This window comes from Balaenoptera borealis (assembly GCF_965194805.1).
Source record: "Balaenoptera borealis genome assembly, chromosome: 7".
NCBI lineage: Eukaryota > Metazoa > Chordata > Mammalia > Artiodactyla > Balaenopteridae > Balaenoptera > Balaenoptera borealis.
Window position 1 is genome coordinate 91,788,437 of NC_138864.1, and position 16,924 is coordinate 91,805,360.

Genomic DNA, 16,924 nt, shown 5'->3' on the forward strand with positions numbered 1-16,924 from the left:
GAAGTTAATAAACTAATGAAAAAATAAGGAGTTTATGAAAATCCTAAGGAAGTATGGGTATTAGGCTAGAGTGGTAAAAGACTATACTACTGACTTACTAAATCGACTACTGGTGTATGCTCTAATGGTTCAGTTTAGCTATTTAGCTGTTTATTTACTACCCCAAATTATTCATTAATAGGAATTTCTAAAAGTTATTATACTATAAATATGAGACTACTGGAAGAATTTTACAAGCCTCTTTATAAAGTCTGCAATACTGACTTGATCACAATAAAATCACAACTTTTGTGTTTTTCTTTGAGGTACTGTTTCTCATAGTGTGATCTTAGGATCACCTGTGATGTTCCCAGGCCCTTCCCAAGACCTAATGAACCAGAATCTCTGGAATTGAGACCCAGGACCCTAAGTGTGAAACAAAAGTTCTAAGTAAGTCTGCACTGGTTGGAGCTATTGTTTTTACCAGTGCATAAATTTTCAATAAATAGAGCTAGCACAACACAAAAATTAGCCCTCCTGGTGACATGAAATTAAGTTATATGTTATTCAAATTAAGTGAGCTTCTATTCTTGCTTATATATATTTTATTAAGCTCTTATAAGATGCTTTGTCTTATGAAACAGTGAAATCCCATCTAATTTTATATGGTTGTCTCTTTGGCTTAGCTGCTGATTTTCTATGATCTGAACTCAATGTTCAACTATAATGATTCAACAGTACCACTAAGTTAATCATGATTTTTACCTTTTTTGTCCTGTTTTATTGTGTTTAATTTGAAAAGTTTTCTCTAATCCTTAATAGAAGTCAGGTATAAATTAATCAATAAGTGATCTCAGAGTAGTTCTAGATTGATTCGGGCAATGGGAATACCATTTTAACTTCTTTTCTCAGAAGCCAACAAATGGCTAATAGGAAAAGAAATTTCACAAAATAAATCCTGAATCTAATATTTAGACTAAGAATTCATGCTCACAAGTATTTCTTCAAGTTCAACTGAAGAACTATGTTACTATGTATAGAAAGAACAAAGGAATAATTCAGTTAGAAAATCACAATTTTCCAACTATAGTAGTAAAACGTGATTCAGGCAAGCATGATCAATAGATGCTAAATCTAAGGGGAAAAGGTTTGATTACAAACAGGATATTTAAAACATCTCAAAGTATTTCCCTATAAATTACTTATTAATTTCCAAAGGAAAAAAGTAAATATGGTAGAGAAACTGAATGACTCTTGAAACAAATAATCAAAATAATGCCAACAATACTTTTAATTTTTATTAAAAATGAAAGAAGTCCAGAAGAACAACTTATATGCAACTAAACAATGTTTTAACTAGCTTTCCTATTCCTATTAAAGCTTTATATTTAAAATGTCTACATGATATGTGCTTCACAGGCTTGAGACTATCAAACTTTACCACCCATGTGACTTTAGCAGTTTTATTGCATAATGATCCACATAACACTGCATATTTGTCTAGTTCAGCCTCTGTCATAAAGTGCTATTCATAGGTGGGAAAGTAACAAAGCTTACTAAACACTGAAATTCTCCAAGGTATTTGCTACTTGGGTCAGCGCAAAAAAGCTAATTTAGCACTACCAGCCTGAATAACAGATTTCCATTTATATATACATGGATATATATATTATATATATAAATATATATATATATGAATCTGAATTCCATTTATATATATTTATATATATATATATCAAAAAAAAGAGCTAAGAGTTTTAGTTAGTCAATTAAAATATGTCAAAAGCATCCCAAAATAGTTAATTCTATTAATGCTAATGATTAATCCTTGAGAAGGATACATCATCACTAAAACATTAGTTTTAGTCCAGCCAAAAATGCATAATCTGAATCTAATCATGAGAAAACACTAGATAAACACAAATTGAGAAACTTTTAACTTCCTCTATTCTTTAGAAACATCAATGTCATAAAAGATCAAGAAAGGCTAAAGAATCGTCCAGATTAAAAAAGCCTAAAGAGATGTGAAAGGTAAACGCAATGTCATCCTTGACTGCGGGGTGCGGGGGAGGACTGCTATAAGGACATTATTGGGACAACTGACAACGTTGCAGTACGGACTGCAGATTAGATACAAGTATTTTCAGTGTTAAACTAGACTTGATAACTGTACTGTGGTTATGTAACAGAAGGTTCCCAGTTCTAAGAAAGACACACTGAAGTATTAAAGGGTGAAGAGACATTGTCAAAGCAACCTACTCTCAAATGGCTCTGGTGGGGAAAAAAATACTTTATACACACACACAATATAAAGACAAAATGTTAACATTTTTTAATCTGTGTAAATGGTTTATGAGCATTTTTTTGTACTATTGTTACAACTTTTCTATAAGTAAAAATTGTTTCGGACTTCCCTGGTGGCACAGTGGTTAAGAATCCGCCTGCCAATGCAGGGGTCATGGGTTCAAGCCCTGGTCCAGGAAGATCCCACATGCTGCAGAGCAACTAAGCCCATGCGCCACAACTACTGAGGTTGCACTCTAGAGCCTGCGAACCACAACTACTGAAGCCTGCACATCTAGAGCCTGTGCTCTGCAACAAGGGAAGCCACCACGATGAGAAGCCTGCGCACCACAACAAAGAGTAGCCCCCGCTCGCCACAACTAGAGAAAGCCCACACGCAGCAACGAAGACCCAACGCAGCCAAAAATAAAATTAATTAATTAAAAGAAAATTGTTTCAAAATAAAAAGTAAAATCTGATTTTTTCAAATTAAAAAGAAAAAGAAAGAAAACAATTTGGCAGTAGTATGCAGTAAAGCTGAAGAAGCATACTGTCCAGACTGGGCAGTTCTACTTGTAGGTATGTACCTTAAAGAAACTCTTGACCATATACACAAGGAAGTATATATAAGACTGTTTCTTGTGACTCTGTTTCGTACAGCAAGAATGGGAAGCAACCTAAATTGCCATCAATCATAGGATGTATACATGAATTACAGCATAGTCATTAATGAACACTGTGCATTGAATACCTCAATCAGAGCTGCACATGTTAAAATGGATAATCCCAAAAGCAATGTTGAGGGAAAAAACTATTGCCAAATGTACATAACGATACCACATTTTTAAAGTACTAAAACATGAAAAATCTTAGATATTTATTAATGCAAATACATGTGTCAAAATATAAAAACAAGCATTATGAAAACTGAATAGCAAATTCAAAATAATAATTAACTCTGGGGAGTGACCAGTGTAACCTAGGAGGGGTACAGACAGAGCTTCAGTTGTCTCATAACACTTTATTTCTGTAAGAAAAGAAGCAAACAGCAAAATGCTAAAATATGAGAAAACTGGATGGTGTCTATATGGATATGTATTATTATTCTCTATCATTTGCAGTGTTTCAAAAATATTACCTAACAAATTCTTTTTTAAGACTTTAAAAGTTCTAATTAAACAAAATGAATGCTGAGAAGCTCAGTTCAACCCTCTTGGCCAAAAAGGAGGACCACGATGAAATATAATAAACTAATGTTTAATTAATTTTTACAATATGCAAACACTCTTTGCTGTTGTAAACTCGTCAAAACCCTTTTTCATTAACTCACACCATGTACTTCAGCCTTTTGTATTACGAATCCCAGCATATGATTATAGATTAGTCAGTCAAGTTTATTTTGTAATATGCTTAATTACCCAGCAAATCTCCATTCTCTGTATTGTTTTGCCTCACATTGACTGATTGTTTTCTGCGGTTTCCCTTGCAGGTGAAAATTTCATACCTGGGTTGGCTGATATTTATTAAGGATAAAGAGGCATTAACCTTCATGGTTACAGCAGAATTCTGAACAGCATCAGGCCTCCATTGAGACCACAGTGCCTATGGTAGTCACCATTTCTTCAGCTGCACAGTATTTTTATCAAAGTCAGCCTGTGCAGGCATCGTATGACATAAATGATAACAGAAATGTGCTGCAGAGACCAGGGAGAAAAGTATGAAATGCCTTTTAAATTGTTACAAGAAAAGAAACAGTGCTCTACAGCGGAGGAAACTGGAGATCTAAAACAGAGCATCTCAGTTTTGTTCTGCCACTCATTCCTTGTGGCCTTAAGCAACCCACATCCCCTCTCTCAACCTGAGATTACTCATGTGGAGATAATGACAATGTCCTGCCAACCTCCCAGGATTGGTGTTAGGCCTGAAAGAGATGACACATGCAGAAGTGCTTTGTGAAAGATAAAGCATTCAAAAACCACAAAGTGTGATTGTCATTATTCTGATCCTTTCAGAACCAAAAAATATCCTTGCAAAATGAATACAATAAAATTCTCAGAAACAGATAAGGAAAATTAATTTGGTAGTTTCAGCAAGCTATGGTTTGTATGTGAGTGAGTAGACCTGCTACAAGAAAATCTCCAAGAGAAAATAAACAACTGCTAATGATATTTTAGTATGGAACTCTGTTCAATGTAGGAGTACACAAGGAAGTTGAAGGAAGGTGTCTGAAGTACTCTCTTCCAAAATTACTTAAGGACTAATTGGTGATTGCAAGTTGTGTGTAAAAATTAAAATGGACACTAGCTGAAAGGGGGTGGCAAGGTGGAGAATGCCAAGAGTTGTTGCTTTCCTTAAAGCAGTGGTTCATTAAGTGTGCTCAATGGACTCCTAGGGTCCCTGAGAACCTTCCAGGAATTCATGATGGCAAAATTACTTTCATAATAATATTAAGATGTTATTTGCCTTTTTGCCGTGTGGTGCAAAAGCACTGATGGGAGAATTGCTGGTGCCTCAGCACAAGTCAGTGCCACGGCAGCAAACTGTATTAGTCGTCATTATACTCTTCACTGCCACATACCTGCATGCCTTAAAAGAAACAAACAAAGCTTGTCTCATTTAAGAATGCCCTTGATGAAGCAGTAAAAAAATCTTAATTCTGTTATATCTCAACCCTTGATTCAATTATTTTCTTTATTGTGTGATAAAATGGTAAATAAATACAAAGAAATTGCGACATACTAAACTGTAAGAGGTGTTTCAAGGAACAGCACACCTGTGTGGTTTTTTTTTAAGTTGCCAGCTGAACTAGCCACTTTTTTCATGCAACACCATTTTTACTTGAAGGAACAACTGACAGACAACCTACAATTTTTCAGACTTGGGTATTGGGCAGGTATTTTGCAAAAATGAGGGAGGTAAATCTTTTAGAAATTTGAAAAACTTCTAATGGCCTCTGGGAGCATAAAAGCTTCCCAGTGCAATTTTTTCTGATTAGATCTATGGTAATATTAACAAATGGGATTTGTTTATGCTGTATAATGAAATGCATCAACATTTGGAAAATCTACAAAACTCAGTGAATTAACATTTTCTAAATGACCAATAGTTGATGTTACAGTATTATGCCTGGGTAAAGTATTTGTTCAAAGTGCATAGTAGATCAATGGATTTTAAAACAACAAAATACAAAAAATTCATTAATATGTTTATAACTAACTAATCTTTAAGAAATTACCACTTGTTGAATTTCGGTGTATTACTAAAGAAGAATGTCCACAGTTATCCAATAGTGCTATGAAAATACTCCTCCCTTCTCTAATCAATCAATGAAGTGGGCTGCAACCAAAGAAAAGACAAGAAAAGAAAATGATGTAGAATGGAGTAGAGTTATGGAGTGGAAAGGAAAGGAAGTTATCTAATTCTATCACAATTCTTCAACAAGACCTGTGCACATTACAATACATATTGTGCCTCTTACACTTCAGTGTAATTTTGCTTCAAAAAATAGTACTCATAAATGTTGTTCTGTCCTAAGGCTAACTAGAGCCCTTTTGTCCAACTGTGGCAAGCATCTACCCTCCCTTACCCTGTAGTCCTGTGGTCCTTAGTCAGTGGTTGACAGGTATGGAAGTATAAATGTCCAGTTCATTTAACTTGGGTTGGAACAGTGGCATAATTCATACTACAGAACTTCCATGAAATTTTAAACTTCAGTTGCACTTGGACAGACTTTGCCTGAAATTACACACCTTCTTTCCCTTCCCAGTCCTGCCTTTCCCATTTATTACTCCCTAACTTGTTTCTCACTTTATTATTTGCAAATAAATCCTCATCTTAGCATCAGCTTCTAGGGAATCCAACATCAAACAGCTAGTTAAGAGCCATTCAATTATTTGATCAATGCTGCTCTTTGAATTCCTGGTATATGATGATCAACTTGATTATCACAGTAATAGGAAGGTTAGGGTACAATTTCATTTTATATCAACATAATTCTAGCTAAACCTAAAGTGAATGAAATGTGAAGGAAGACATTTTAACTCTGCCAACAAAAAAAACCAGGCAAATTTTGGTTATGATCTTTGGTTCATTTTCCAGAAAGGGCATGATCACATGTGATATTTGAGTCCACAGCATTGTAACAGTCTTTTAGAAAATAGGCTACAAGGAAAAGGAAATAATAGAGCAATACTGTGATGGGATAGAAGGAACAGGACTACATAGAACCACATGAGCAAGATATGGGTCAAGGTATGTGTGAAGATAATAATCAGTGGAGAGGAAATGACTGGGAAATGCCAACTTCCAAGGGTTAGTTGACTGGTGAATTGATATCCCTGATGAAATGGGAGGGGTCAGGATAAAAAAGGAATGTAATAGATGAGAGGGCAAATGAGCACACAGAAAATGTTGACATGGAAAAAAGGGAGGGGAAGGAGAGATGAGGTGAGCAAGCAGCATTCGAAGGTTCCAGACATCTTTTCTCTGGCGTTGGTAGCAGAGCAAGCAGCACTCACCAGACACTACGGCCAGTTTCCAGGTACAAACAGTCACACCACCATTTCCTTCTCAGCAGTACTCTGTTTAGACCAGTGTGCATTTTCTCACACTATTCTGCATTATTCCATTAACATTGCTTCTTTATCTTCTTCCCTTTTTTTTACATTTCAGTTGCTCCCCAAATCATTATGTTACAAACATAATGTTTGTGTTACATCACAAACTTTCTGCCTCTGGTCAACATATGTTCCCAAAAATCAATAAGCAAAGAAGGAAGTGGGATATATTACACACTTTCTACCTGTTTTCTTTTAGGCTTACTGTAAGAGCCAGTTGTTTTTTGTTTTTTTTTTAGCACCCAAGAGGGAAAAACACATATTAGAAACCTGTTCTGAACAAAACCATATCTACCTACAACTTCCTTTGCCAGTCTCTAAGGACAATGGTAAAAAGGAATCCCAAAGCATATAGGTGTCTATAAAGTCACTGCCTAAAAAGACAAAAACTGAATAGAAACCTTCAATAAGGCTGCTCTCTCATAATTCTGCATACGTTAGGAATAAATCACTTTTAATACTGCAAGCACGTAACAGACATCTGATGATGAGTATGTAGGTTTGTCAATACATATCTCTTTACATTTAAATATGTTAACAATAAAGCATTCTTATAAGCAGAATTCTAGCACATACAAGAAAAAAACATATCACATGGTAGCCCATTTTAAAGTTAATCCAGATTAGTATTTATAACATTTCAAGTGATTGATACTTTGAAAATTTCTTTCTACAATTAATCTGTTTTCTTATTGTATTTATTAGAGAGCCTAACATGACAAATTTTGGTTTCAACAGCATGTAGAGATTCCTAAACCGCAACAGCATGTAGAGATTCCTAAACTACTTCTATTGAAATATAACCCTAGGCCACAGAAATCTATCAGAAATAATGTCAGGATTGGCTTCTTTGGGTTAACCAGGAATCCTCTCATTAAGAGATTATCCGCTGTTGAAATAGTTTCATCTTTGTACTTTATAAAAAAAAACTTTATTGAAAACAAAATAATTCTCTTCTCCTGAATTTAAGAGTAAGTACTAGCCACATGATGCCAGCATATAAATAAAAGTCACAGACCTAAAAAGCTGTCAAGGTGGGGACAGGAGCATTTGGGACATGTGCCAGGATACAACATGTGTCTGGCATCAGAGTACTTAATACAACTAAGTCTGTTTCAATCAATTTGTATCAGGAGAACATTAGGTTATCATTTAAAAAAAAAAATCAGACTCCATAAGAAGAACTTTCCTTTTATGGGGCAGGGGGGCGGGGGGGAGGCAAAAAGCAAAAAGGTCTCTATCTGGAAATATCTTCCAAAAGCCAGGCAGCATGGAGCTTCAAGCACAAGAACCAAGGTAGCTTTCTAATGATCCTGGGGGCTAAATGACCAAGACCAGCACATCCCACAGGTCAGCTCTCAACTATGTGTTGGATGTACAGAGGACTGGGGAACAAGTTGAAGTTCACAGCTGTATCCATTCCCAGAAACTGACCATATACTGGGCGAATCCAGTGAATTTTGTATGAGATTTCTTAACTTGAGCAAGGGCAACTTTTCTGCCCCTGAAGCTTTGTCCAAAATGCATAAACAATCTATAGTTATTTACAAAAGAACGACTATGATTAAATATAGCTTCTGCTCTTACAGTTAGATATCAATTTTTAAAAAGAAATTTAACAAAGGGCTTCAGCCATTTTAGGAAAGAGGCAATTTATTACATTGTAAAAAATATGGATATATGTAAAAACAAAAGGTAAAATAATTTATACCTTTCAAAAATTACCAAGACATAACAGTAAGCATTAAAGTACAAACAGATAAGTCAACAAGCACTAGCAACGCCAGTTTTTCTCTTAATTACCTACTATTAATGTCACACTAAGCCCTTATTTGTCATATATCTGAAATACTAACAACTTGCCAACACACCAACAGCGCACAGACCTTCAGTTCTTCTACTCAATCATCTTTATTACAAAATAATTTCTCTCCAAATTGATGACAGATAATTCCAATGGAAACAAAATCAATTCTTAATAATTACATGTTTAATTCTTAAAAAAAAACTATTGATTTAAACAATGCTTTATTTCTGTTTCAAAGAAAATACTGAACATTATTTTTTAAGAATCCTTTCCCTTTTTATATTGAAGAATATAGTTGACTTACAATATTATTCATTTTATACCTATTTATTTTATACCTAGTAGTTTGTACTTCAAATACTGCAATTATTAAAAGCATCTAAACAATGGGTTAGGATAGTGATACATATGTACCAGCTATGATTTTATCAGCTCTGGGTATGAAAATTACAGTCAGGCAATCAAGGAAACTACTTTTTCTTAGAGTTGAAATCCTCCCTGGTTTCTGATAGCAAAGGTCCTGCTGAACGTGCTACACATGTTCCAAATGCTCCCATACCACCTCACCCCAGGCCCCTCCCAGCCATCTTCCATCTTTCTAGGATAACATGTGTCATTTAAGTGCTTAATTTATCATGGGGAATGACCTCAACGAGGGATAAAATCGGATTTAATGAGGAATTTCCAGGGTGTTTGACTAAAAGAGAAAAGGAATTATTGCATATATTAAAATACTCCATGCCATTAGGGTGCACTAGGCTTTTGCATTTCAAAGGCAAATGTTTGATAAGGTTCAACTAGAAGCATTTTTTCATTTACTATGTCTAAATATACAGGAAATGTTACATTGGAGAAATGCTCAGAGAAAGCCCAAATGTAAAGAACTGAAGATTATGTAAGCTTTGGTAAAAATCTCTGTGTTACATTTTCTCAGCTCTTAGATGTAATTCCAAAAAGGACCCTGGATAGTGTAGGATGGCTAGCATATGGTTTATTTTGAGTTTTATGGAACAGGGATTTGCATGTTTTAATAAATTTCTAACCATAACCACAGAAGATCTCTTCGGAATTCACCAAATAGAAACCAAACAATAATGAGTTGATGAAGTAACAAGGTCTTTATTTGTTATGATGGCATAGAAAAGACAAAGGTGTGCTTAGGGCATTGTTTTAATGATGAAAGTGGGGTACCTGGTGCTCAGTATTCTTCATCACTGGATCATTCTACAACCAATTTAATACACGTGAAGGATAGCTTCTTGTCTTGTGAATAATTCACTTCTTCACTTCACAAGTACCTACTGAGGTCTGATATCAACTCAAACTTTAGCAAGGTCCTCCATACTCTAGATCACATAGGGATCTGAGGAATAAAGAGACTGAAAAGCAAAGAAATGCAGAAGGAAGATCAACGAGATCAAGTACTTATTTTACCCTTATTTTTAAAATAGTTTTGATGACACTATTAATATATTATAAAAGTGTTGTATAATTTCAAGAAACCTTAAACTTCATAGCTTATCTTGAAAGAAAATGAATGTGGGACAATGCTAGCTCTGTTTTACAGGAAACTTCAGGCTGAGGTAGAGTTACATTTACTCATTCATTTCTTCATTCTTTTCTTTTTTCACTAAGTAATTGCTGTGCACCACTCAGATGCCAAGCTCTGTGTCAAGCCCTAAAGATATTATAATGCCATGATATCCTTTCCTCAGTTTAGTGAGTGGGTGCGGGAGAGAGAAAGAGAGAGAGAGGCAGTAATCAAACACATTACCAAGTATGCAATTACAAAATAAGGTACAATCTAAAGAAAGGAAATGCAGACCTAGGAATATCTGGAACAAAGGAAACTGACTTGGGCTTGGGGCTACTGAGGAAGGGGGACAAAGAAAGCTTTATTTGGAAAAGAAATGCTTGAGTTGGGAGTAAAGAATGGGCAGATGTTAACAGGGAGCAGGCGAGATCGACAAAAGCAACAGAATCCCTATGATGGGCAGGGATTGGAAGAAGGGAAAAACGAGAGATCACCAAGGAACAAAAATTAACAGTCAATGAAGCTGGAATATAGACAGCTAAGTAAGCAAAGGAATCTGAAAAAGACTTTCACCTCAGGATACATAGGGACTAACTCTTGAGGAGACCTTCAATGGTCATACAAGTAGACTCAGTAACAAAACAGTTTTAATGCACTGATGGTAAGGGAAATCTCTAAGTAAGGAAAATCAATCTCTCTCTCACTCTCTCTCTGATCATGCTATTTGTTTTTGTAAAGCAAAGGTTTATAAAAATACAAATATCAGGATAGCGTTTACAGCTCAGCATAGTGTTTACATCTCAGGAAGACATAATGATAATAAAGATAATGTAGAGGCACCCACAGGGAGATGCAGTGAGTTTTAAGTTGGGGGGCAGATTCGTGGTTGTCCAGTTTTTTTGTTTGGTTTGGTTTTTTGGTGCTTTTGTTTGTTTGTTTTACAACTTATAGGTTTCTTTGCATACATTATTTTATTTCAAATGTTACATGAAAATGGGGAGGGTGAGGCTAGAGAGGCAGGCAGATAACAGACTTTATGGGGACATTTAGGCTACCTTAATAACTATGGTCTTCATCTTAAAATAAGTGAAGATAATGAAGGCTATTCACATGATAGTAAACTTGAATTTTCAAAAGATCACTTTGGATCAAGTGGGACAAAAGGTTATATGAAACTGAGTAGATGAAGAGACACAGGTTAATCAATGCCTGTAGTCGTCCTGGACTCAGATAATGTCACTGGAGATGGATGGCAGTGGATGAACATAAGATCAATAGGACTTTGTGGTGGAAGCAATATGAGGAATGAGGTAGCAAGAGGTTTCAAGGATAAATCTGAGACATGGCGCTTATACAACTGGATGTGTTGTGGTTGCTCTTCACTAAGATAGAAAACACTGGCAGAGAACCTGGTCCAGTCTGCAGCATGCTGAGTGTGAGGTGCCTTTGAGATATACAGGTGGAGATGTCAGGCAGATAATTAGATGCAGATGTCTGGAGCTCAGACGAGGAATTCGGCACAGCAATCAGATAGGATAGCAGAATGACAAAAATGCCATTTTTTAAGATAATATATCTAGCCTAAAACAGTACTTAAGAAACGTAAATTAAGAAAAAGTTATGAAATATATACATATTTTAGATCTCTTATGTTCAACTCACAGTAATATTCTATTGCATTTGTTATTCCTTTGGTTTTAAACTAGTGAAAGAATTAATTAAGGTACAAGACATTAGCGTTAACCAATAAACATATTCCCCTTAACCAGTTTATCAGATTAGTCAACTAGTAATATATTGGAGTTTGGAAGGAATAAAGAGAGAGTATATTTAAATTTTACACCCAAGCAACAAAGAATTTCAAGTCACCTTAAGGGACAAAAACATTCTCAAGACAACACTTGGGACCACAAGGCAGAACTTAAGAGGAGTTAGTTTAACAAAGAATGCAACTGGAATCTTCTATAATAATAAATATCATAATAAAGGAGTTAATAGTTTTGGACGGTGAAATACAAAAGGAATTATACTAGTCACAAACAAAACATATGCTCACTTCCAGCAGCTCTTTAATAAAATATTTAGGTTACATTGCTAGACAAAGGATCACACAGTCTCTGAAAGAATCACATTCGTGCACACCCAAAAACCCATAGGTTAGTATGTCTTATGTTTTACTTTAGTTTAAAACAGTAATCTGGAAAAAGACTTTGGGTTTTCATTTTGCAAGAAGATAACACACAAAGCAAATGTGGAAATTAACTCCACCCTGCCTTTTTAAAGATAATATGGTAGGTAAATAAAAATTTTGATAGAGATTTTCTTAAACACTTTAATAAACAATACAAGATTTCCTTAAAAGAAAAACAGCTAAATAAGTGGTGTATGGGTGTACATGCAAAACCAAAGGAAAAATACTTATAAAACTAAAACCAAGAATTGTTCACAAGTCCTACAGCAATCAAATTACTTGGTCTGTCTATCTTTCCAAGCATTTAAAAACTGACAACTAATGTAACACCAAGCTGTCTCCATTTTTCAAATGGTTAAGGTAAATTATTCTGATATTTACACCATCACATATTTCCTACTACTATAAACAATGCATGAAAGCTTAGCAAACTTCACTTCATGCTTGGAAATGAAAATCGTCAAATGGCAAACCCCATCTTGCATAACTTTAGCCTTTACTCTAACTACCACACAGGCTTTCTTTGGTTCTTCCAAAAAGGCCAGTTCGTTCCCTCCTTAGGGTACAGTCCTCCCTCAGTATCTGTGGGGGGATTGGTTCCAGGACCACTCACTCATGGATACCGAAATCCGCAAATCTCAGGTCCGTTATATAAAATGACACAGTCCAGTCTGCCTTCCTTATCCCCAGATACAAAATCTGTGGATACAGAGGGCTAACTACATGTACATAGCCTTTCTCCCACATCTTGATGGCGCTAAATGACTCTTAAGCATCCATCAGATCTCTGCTCAATTTTACTTCCCCAATGAAGCCTTCCCTGTTTGCTCATTCTCAAGTGGGTTGCTGCCTCTCTCATAACACAGTTCTTTTCCTCACACCAGTTGTCAACTTAGTGTGTTTATTTGTTTAATCTGTCTTCCCCAACACAGGATAAGTGTCATAAGGGAAATATATCTATTTCATCTACCAAGAGCAACACGTGTGTTAGGGGCTTCGTAAATATTTATTAACTGAAAACGAATGAATCAACGACGACTGAGTAAATGAGCAAAATAAAGTAAGTCAGAGAATCATGAATAAATATTACTATAATGCTCATTAAAAAGTTTTTTAAGTGGAGACGCTTTGAAAATAACTGAGATACTCCTCTGAGAATTTCTCACAGAATATCATACAACTGTCAAGTATACTAATTTTTTCTATAAGGAATACTGCCAAATTTCAGAGTGCCTTCTAGAAAGTCAATTTGAATCGTAAGACAATTCAAAATGGAAAACAGGGAAAAAAACTCCTCAAAAATAAAAACCCCGACTAAACAAAATCATTTTCACACACAAAAAGATTCAATATCACACATGATACAAAAGAAATAATAAATGTGGAATGAATGAATACATGTCTAATATTCCTACAACTATTTTTCTTCACAGTTTTAAGTGTAGACCAAAAAAACTTGAATTTACATAATGACACTTCAATTATCCTTCTTATGAAATTTAGAGAGAAGTTAGGATATAGAATTTTTGCCAGTGTGTTTGTTTCTGTGGACCTAGAAGCAGTTTAGAATGTCGGGAACAAAGAATCTTCAATTTAAAGGATTCACAAAACACCAATGAAAGTAGCTTACAAATCTCACAGAAATGCATACTTTTTTCCTAATTATTCACCATACTGACTCATTTGGGGGTCCTTTCTTTTTTTAAAAAAAAAAAAGAAAAATCGAGAGGCGCAGAGTTGGTGGGGTGGGATGAACCGCGCTCCCGGCGGAAGCAGAGGAGCCGAGCGGGAACCGTGGCCAGTACAGTGGTAGCAGCTGGACTGACCACTGCTGCTGCAGGATTTGCAGCCCGTTACGCTTTGCAAGGATGAAGCATATGGAGCCTCAAGTAAAACAAGTTTTTCAAAGTCTACCAAAATCTGCCTTCAGTGGTGGCTATTACAGAGGTGGGTTTGAACCCAAAATGACAAAATGGGAAGCAGCATTAATACTAGGTGTAAGCCCTACTGCCAATAAGGGAAAAATAAGAGATGCTCATCGACGAATTATGCTTTTAAATCACCCAGACAAGGGAGGATCTCCTTATATAGCAGCCAAAATCAATGAAGCTAAAGATTTACTAGAAGGTCAAGCTAAAAAATGAAGTAAATGTATGATGAATTTTAAGTTCTTACTCATTTATGTATATGAGTACCAGCTTTTGATAATAAAATGCCTCAAAGCTAAAAAAAAAAAAAAAAAAAAAGAAAAATCACTTAGTTGTATATGAAGTGAGGAGCCATCACTTGGGGAGACCTCAGCTCCGTGGGAAAGTAACACAGACAGCACACCAGAGACGGACTGGTGAGGCAGGTTCTGGAGTAAACCCAATCTGTCTCTGAAATGTTCAGTTTCCCAAACTAACAAATTTCTTTCTTCCTTCCTCTTCCTTTTTCTCCTTCTTCCGTGATTTACTGATTTAATACTATATATCAGAGCCTTATATATGGCACACACTCAATAACTTAATATTATAAAAGCCTGAAAGATGGGAGACGCAGGAAAGCATCACTTGCAAGCTTGTAGAGACAGATAAAACAGGGCAGGGGTGATTCCAAGGTCAGTCTAGGAACAGAATCCAGCAGCTGCCTGCCTTTTAAGCCCCTACTCCAAATGACCTAAGAGAAGAATATGAGTGATAAAGATCTGTTAGAAGGTAAAATAGTCATGTGGGAAAATAGCTTTTATGAGGTAAGCTGAACTGAAAGCTGACCCAATATAGACATGTTACAGAGAAAAATTATTCTAATTTTTTTTGATAATTTGTAATAGTGGTGGTGGATGGAAAAGTCAAGGTTTTGCAATCAGACAGACCTAGTTTGAGTCTAAATTTTGTCACTTATTAGCTGAATGACCTTAAGTTCTTTAAATTCTCTGAATCTTAATTTTCACATCTGTAAAAATAATAACAACTACCTTTCAGAATTATTCTGAAAATTAAGTGGGAATGCGTGTAATACTTGCCATAATTGCAATAATTGTAGCTTTCATCATCAGAGTGGAGGAGGAGTAGAGAAGATCAAGATGCACCCCCCAACCTAGCTGAAGAAGATGACTCAGGCTTGCTGTCATTACGTCCAAAGCAGTAGCAGCCCTTCCAGGGCCTCTGCCTCAGAACATCTTCCGCATATGCAAATTTGGACTCATTCCAGGTCTCTGCCAATTGGAACGAGAATGACTGGCTCAAATCCCCATTAAATTCAACACTATCCCATAGCCAGTTTGCTATCCAAGCTACAGCTGTGACTAAATACTACCTACTGTCCCTGAAACCACCTCCTTCATTTATTTGCCTTACACAAATAGACTTTATTATGTACAGCATTCAGTATGATCAGACCCTGAAGCCAATATTCAATATCCTAGACACTAATTTCAACAAGGCCTAATGTATGCAAATTAAACACTGTACCACTTTCCACTGTTAATTTTCACAGACTTAATACAATTAGAATCTAAGGTTCTGACACTTAATGACAAGACAAAGACAAATCATGCAAGAATTATAAACACCTTCTTTGTTGAATCCACCGTATTTATCAAAATATGGAAAACAAAAATAACACTCTCTTAAGGCAAGGGTTCTAAAATTAGGTCTAGGTGATTGTAACTGAAAATAGACAATTCATAATGCAACCTATCAACCCGTTAAGACCAACTCTTTTTGTAATCTTTCCCTCTGATGACCCTCTATGAAATTCAGAAAACTTAATCTCCCACATTTTCAACTGCTTATTTTTTACTGCCAACTCCCATCAATTTGGCAAGTAGATGAGAGCAGTAATCACTGGAGAAAATGTAGGAGAAAAAAAATGAGCCAAATCAACTGATTTTGTTTCGATAGTCTATTTAATCCGCACAATGAGTCAGCCCACATGTTCCTACTACATGTAATTAAGTGTATTTTGTAATTTTTGCTTTAAAAAAAAGAGGTCTTGTGTATAATAAAACACCTTGTGTCCTTAAAGAACAGTGGTAGAAATAGTTGCTAAGGTGATAGTTTGGGATTAGCATCTTATTTTCACAATAATGAATGTTTTGACTTCGACTATGAATAGATTTCCTTATCAGTACAATCAAAATTCAATTTGAATAAAGTTTTGGTAGTGGCTTTTAAGGAGACAAAGTACATCAATAATATAGAATGTTTCCTTAAGGATACACAGTTACTGCTATGTTTCCATTTCTTCCAGTCAAAAATCAATGTCACACTAGGCCATAATGAATGGCTGCTTGCCAGCTGCACTTAACTGACTGAAACTCATCATTCCTTTAAAATCTATTCTTCTAGCAAGAGTAATTTAATAACTTGACTTAAGTTTGTGATTTGATTCAGACATATAATCTAACCATGGTATGCAAAGTAAGGGAAAAAGGCTGTCTTGATTAGTATTACAGATGTTTACAACATAGCCAATTTTTAAAGAAAGGACAGAAACTAGTCATTTATTAGATACAGATTCACACCTGTTGT

At 35.5% G+C, this 16,924-nt stretch overlaps 1 protein-coding gene and 1 pseudogene across 5 annotated transcripts in view; one reads left to right on the forward strand and one right to left on the reverse strand.

Moving 5' to 3' along the window:
• IMMP2L (inner mitochondrial membrane peptidase subunit 2) overlaps positions 1–16,924 on the reverse strand; it is a 629,217-nt gene that overhangs the window by 302,574 nt on the left and 309,719 nt on the right. The window lies entirely within an intron of this gene.
• On the forward strand, positions 14,120–14,662 carry LOC309632514 (mitochondrial import inner membrane translocase subunit TIM14 pseudogene; annotated as a pseudogene). Its single transcript has one exon. The product of its transcript is annotated as a mitochondrial import inner membrane translocase subunit TIM14 pseudogene (transcript).